Raw genomic sequence first — 6,000 nt, forward strand, 5'->3', positions numbered from 1 at the left:
GAAACGCTGCTGAGGAGCGCGCGTTGTGATTGGTTGTGCGTAAGGCGCGCCGAAAAATGAACAGGCCTGAACGAAATACGCATTCCTGCACTTAAGCCCGAGATACGCGAAAAAAGTTCTACGGTTTTAGGTGACTTCCCGATTTTTTTCGATTATAATCTCTTGCTGGTTGATAGACGACATCTTCAACTACACGTTTATGCAGCTAACTCAAAACTGTCAAAAATCGAGTTACGCACTTCTGCACTTTCACCATCGATATGGTGTTTCCTTATTGCATAATGCAGTCAATTTTTCAGAAACATTAACAATCATCACGATGGTTCTCAATTTTTGAAGGTTTATGAGAATTTTACGCAATTTGTAGAGAGCCGAATGATAATTTTAGTAAGTTCAAGTTCAGAAAGGTCTGTTTGGACTACGAGTAGAGAGAAAGCAGGAGAGAGGGTAAAAAGAGAAGGACTCATTCTTATAGCGCATATCATTCTTTATTGGCGACGTTACATGTATTCAACGCGTGTCACGTGTAAACGATGTCACTTGTTGAATTATTAAGTTCATAAAAGAATTGTCATAAAAGGCATGCGCTACACGCCTCACGTGCCACTCTCGTCAAAAGATAAAAGAACGGTACGATATGATGTTAGACAGGTAGTAGATCAGTAAAGCTACCTGGCTGCAATTTTTTGTAATTTTTTCTCAAATTTATCTTAGTCATCTGTGTTCAAAGGAAGTTTACGTTACGCAATAACAAATTTTGTGGAAAAGGTATTCCATTTGAAAAGTTTATCTTGGGACGTTGGTCATTTACTCTGTAATGAGTGCAAACCACTCGTAATTCATTACGTAAATAAACTGGGAACATTCCTCAGTTTAGAATTTTGAAATGAGTGGATTTTCAAGTGCATTGCTAGTCAGTCCGTGGTTTTGATAAGGTGCTACGAAGGTGAGCAGTCTCGTGTAAACAGTTATTTATATCATTTGAAATTAAATTACATGGCACGCTTTGTTTTGTGAACTACATGAATGTGTTAGAGTGTTGAAAGGGCTGAAAAAATTGATTGCCACCAGAAATTTAAGGTAAGCCTGTCGGAGATAAAATATGTCTTGTGGAAATATTTAAGCACTCTTGCATGATGCTAGGGAAGAAATATTTTAAAAAAAATCAGGGATCTACTTGAAAACTAGCCAATTTTCTTCCCGCTCCAATTTTAAAAATTTCCACGGAGGGGGGGGGGGGGCATTAGGACGCGTCAAAAAAATTGAAAGTCTGAAATGTTCCGCTCCCCAGGCGGCAATCGATGACGTTTGGTAAAAAAGCATGTTTGCCAAAACTCAACTTGTAGAAGATGAAATTTTACTCTACGAAGACATTTTTGTGAACGATAAAAATCAAATTGAACTAGAAAAACTCACCTCGGTATTTATTTTTTTGGTCCTCAGAATTTCCGAGGTCTCACAAAGTAGCGGTTTAAAAGGCTCATTTTTCACGAAAATAAGTCGAAACAGGGTATAAATGAACTGTAGGCAAGTGTTGAGGATGCAAATGTCATCGGAACTTCCTCAGTTTCAAAAAAAGTTCCAACTATTTTGCACAATCCTCCAAAAAGTGTACGGCTCGAGAAGCAGGATCGTGCTATAATAGTAAGGGAGAAGTGCGGTTTGACCGGGAAAAATTGCGTAACAAACTTTCCCTATGTAATCGTCATCAGTAGGTCCCCCTGAACGACTTCCTAAATAAGTTAAAAATGGTCCGACCCCGGAACACCCCTCAAAGTACTTAAAACTGAAAATGGCTACGGCCGTAATAAGGAGGTCCGGGAAATCGGTATTTTAAAATCCTCATTCTGTCTCATGTGAGGTATCATTTCCTATGTAATTTTGGTCGTAGATTTCATAAATGAACTCAACAAGGCCCCCCAGTCAAAGGGGGCGCTCTAAATCAAAGATGGCGGCCAAATGTGAAAGGCAGGAGGTTGCATTTTTTTAAATATTCACCAAAGGAACAAGGAAAGTGAAGTGTCTCTATTTTCATGTATTAATGGCCAAGACACCTAAATTTGATGTTATAAATGTATTTAATAAAGGGAATTAAAATAAACATACGAATACGGAGAGAAACGTAAGCTCAGAGGCGTGTACGCACTTTTATGAGTTAATGTGTTAATGTATGTCAACAGATACTCGCATTCAAATGCGGCGTGATACCTCACGCATTCCGGAGAGTTCAAATAGTTGTATCATTGTGCCGTAAGAATGTGACGGAATATTTAAATGGAAATAGCCTCCATGCACGCTGGCCTTTTCGATTTCCGTTAACAATTTTGCAGTCATGAATGCGCTTAAGTGCGCTTCAGCTAGAATTGTATTTAGCAAATGGGTGGTTTTCATAGGAGGATTACTGTTAAACAAGTGGTTAAAAACGGAAACAAAATAATATGAACTATGCAAAACGATTATTCCGATACCGGAACTTGGCTGTTTTGAAAACGCCAGAAAATGCGGCGTGATACCTCACGCATTCCGGAGAGTTCAAATAGTTGTATCATTGCGCCTTAGAAATGCGACGGAAGATTGCAATTGAAATAGCCTTCATGCACGCTGGCCTTTTCGATTTCCGTTATCATTGAGCCGTAAGAATGTAACGGAAGATTACAATTGAAATAGCTTTCATGCCCGCCTTGGGAGCGGAACATTTCAGACTTTCATTTTTTCGACGCACCCTAGGGGGGCATAAAAGCCCCGTGCATATTATACATTACGGCTGGGTCATCAAGAGCGACGCCAAAAACGACCGTTTTTTGGCACAATTGGGGCCAGATGGGATTTTTCTGAAACCGGGCCCAAACGATACCTTATGATACCCTAAAACTCTGGTAAAATTTTAGCTTGAGTATACGCACGGTTTTTGAGAAATGAGGGGGCAAAGTTGCCAAATCGCCATCATTCTGGACAGCATTTCTACAGCAAAAAGACGGGAAAAATGGACGAAAAAGTTACACCTTTGATGGGTTTCGGCTGTAAATGTTCTTATTGGGCCCCCAAGCATTTAACTGTGTTCAGTTTCAAAAATTTTGATCGCACAGTGGTCCAAAAAGGGGAGAAATCGTCGACAAATCAGGATTCTTTGTCTAAATTTTTAAAAATGGAAATAAAACTGTCGGTCTGCTGCAGTTTTCATGGCTAACAATGTTCTTATAGGTCCACAATGCATGAAATTGTGTTTCAGCTTTACAAATTTACATCGCACAGTGGTCAAAAATGAGGGAAGTAGTGGACAAATTAAGATCCTCTGTGAAACTTTTTAAAAATGAAGTGAAACTGTTGGTCTCCAGTAGAGTTTAGATCCCGGAAAAATTCTAAATTATTTTTTGGACCGTTTTAAATCATTGTTTAATTTTTTCTCTCCATTTTTCTTTCTTTTTTTAAATTTCTGAAAGTTTGCATATTTTATTGAGATAATGCTACAAAGTCTATTCTATAACAACGTTCTATAGACAATTCGGTCTGACATGCATTAATTTAAGAAAATTAAATACATGAATTTTTCCGGGATCTAAACTCTCACTGGGGACCAACAGTTTCATTTCATTTTTAAAAAGTTTCACAGAGGATCTTAATTTGTCCACCTAATTCCCTCATTTTTGACCACTGTGCGATGTAAATTTGTAAAGCTGAACACAATTTCATGCATTGTGGACCTGATAAGAACATTGTTAGCCATGAAACTTGCAGCAGACCGACAGTTTTATTTCCATTTTTAAAATTTAGACAAAGAATCCTGATTTGTTCGACGATTTCTTCCCCTTTTTGGGACCACTGTGCGATCAAAATTTTTGAAACTGAACACAGTTAAATGCTTGGGGGCCCAATAAGAACATTTACAGCCGAAACCCATCAAAGGTGTAACTTTTTCGTCCATTTTTCCCGTCTTTTTGCTGTAGAATATGCTGTCCAGAATGATGGCGATTTGGCAACTTTGCCCCCTCATTTCTCAAAACCGTGCGTATACTCAAGCTATAATATTTTTAATACCAGCGTTTAGGGTAATCATAAGAGTTTCGTTTGGCCCGGTTGCAAAAAAGCCCTCTGCCCAATATGTGCATTCTTGGCGTCGCTCTTTCCTTAAAAGGCCCCAGGAAGTGTTCTCATCAAAAAATATTTAATGAATGCGCTGAACAAAAGACGCACTTGTAGATTTCGAGATCTGCATGAGACAAACCTGTCAAATTGAGCTGAAAGATAGGTCGTATCGTCGCATTAAACCATGCACCCGAAACTTCATTCCGGTCTGTAATTTCGTTGCAGAACAGCGCTCCTGCCTTCGGTGACAGAGTCTTTTGAGATTCGAAAAACTCTCGATAAGATTACAGGTAACTACTAAGTTCTTAAATCGTCGTTTCGCTGACAAAAGAACGTGAGTAAATTTTAATGTTGCAGCATTTTTACTCGCAAATCGTATTTTTTGCAGAAATCTGTTCGGCGTCTTTAACTGGAAATATCGCTAGTTCCTCCTTTCATGATGCGCAAAGATGAGCAACTACTGAACGGAGTGCACGCTCGTGCCTTCTTGTGAAAAATTGAATTTGTTCCCTGTGACATTTGTGTAGTTTTAAATCGTAAAAGGTACTTCCAAACAAGGCCACAAAATCTCCTCTGATAATGAGGTCGGAGACGCTGAGGCAACAAAGTCTCCTCTGGTGATGAAGTCAGAATGACTTAATTAAAAGAAATGATACTGAAAATACATGCCTTGTATTTAAAGAGGGAAAGACAGAGATCCCCTACTATTCACTAATTTTTTAATTTTTCTTTTAAAATTAAAATCATATCAATCCCTCACTTTTTGAAGTTGAGCATGTTTCACTACAAAGTACAAGTTCTTCCTCATCAAGTTACTGAATTTGCGCCAAATCAAAATGATTTACTTTCTTTAATTAAAATAATTTTCAAATCCTAGATACAATTGTTGTAAGTACAACACCTCTCTAGACTAATTAAACTTTTTTCTTCTTTTTTTTTCATTGACTAAATCCTAATATGAGGCGCATGCACGCAAATTAATGGGTACATTGGTATAATACTCTCCGCTTTACCTAAATTCATACAGTTTTATTTTTAGCTGAACGGAACGGACAGAACGTTTCCGTTTACCGCTAGGCGACGTAACAGTTTTTACCGAAAATTGAACGGTTAAGACCTCAATCTAAATGAGGCTCTTAATTCCTTATGACTTCCGTCCCCCTGCTCGAGCCTACATTTTTTAATTTTTTCGGTTGTGTAATCAAATCAAGCCGTCAATAATGCTTATCGTGATTTTTCATGTCTAAACGCCATGAAAAAGGCACGAATACAAATGACTAACATTGACCTCTCACTTTGAACTTCACTTGAACATCATGTTATTGAACTTCACTTGAACATCATACATCATCATCTATTGTCTCTAAGTCAGTGAACATAGTTACCGAATTGTGGTCTTACACTTGACTTTTTTTTTTTTTTTTTTTTTGAAAATTAGAAATAGAGGTCGGTGATCAAAGGCAAACTCAAATCTGCAGTTTAAAATGAGAATTTTATTGATGGCAGGGGACGAGGGGAACTGCACATTTTTAAAATAGCTGTTGGAGGACAATAGCAAAGTGTTATAAAATTGTAACAATATTGCTCTCTCAGATTTGCTAAGGTTTTTGGTCGTCCATTAAAAAAAACAAAAAAAAAAAACAAAAAAAAAACTATAGTAGGTGATAGGTCAAAACGTCCAAAAAAAAATGTCAACAGCAGAATGTCCAGAGTGGAATGTCCCTATTTTACAATTCCAAGTACTAAATGCAACGGTTCTTTGGCCAAACACAAAAATGCCCAAAAGTCCATTTATTTTTTCGAGATATTCTTCATTCTTGATCACTGTTCCCCATTGTCCTCGTCTTCGGGCTCGTTGGAAACTCGAATGTAATTAGGCCAATGCCCCTTTGGTACCGTGGAATGGCATTCCTTCTT

The sequence above is a fragment of the Bemisia tabaci genome, chromosome 1, assembly GCF_918797505.1.
Source record: "Bemisia tabaci chromosome 1, PGI_BMITA_v3".
NCBI classification, from domain to species: Eukaryota; Metazoa; Arthropoda; class Insecta; order Hemiptera; family Aleyrodidae; genus Bemisia; species Bemisia tabaci.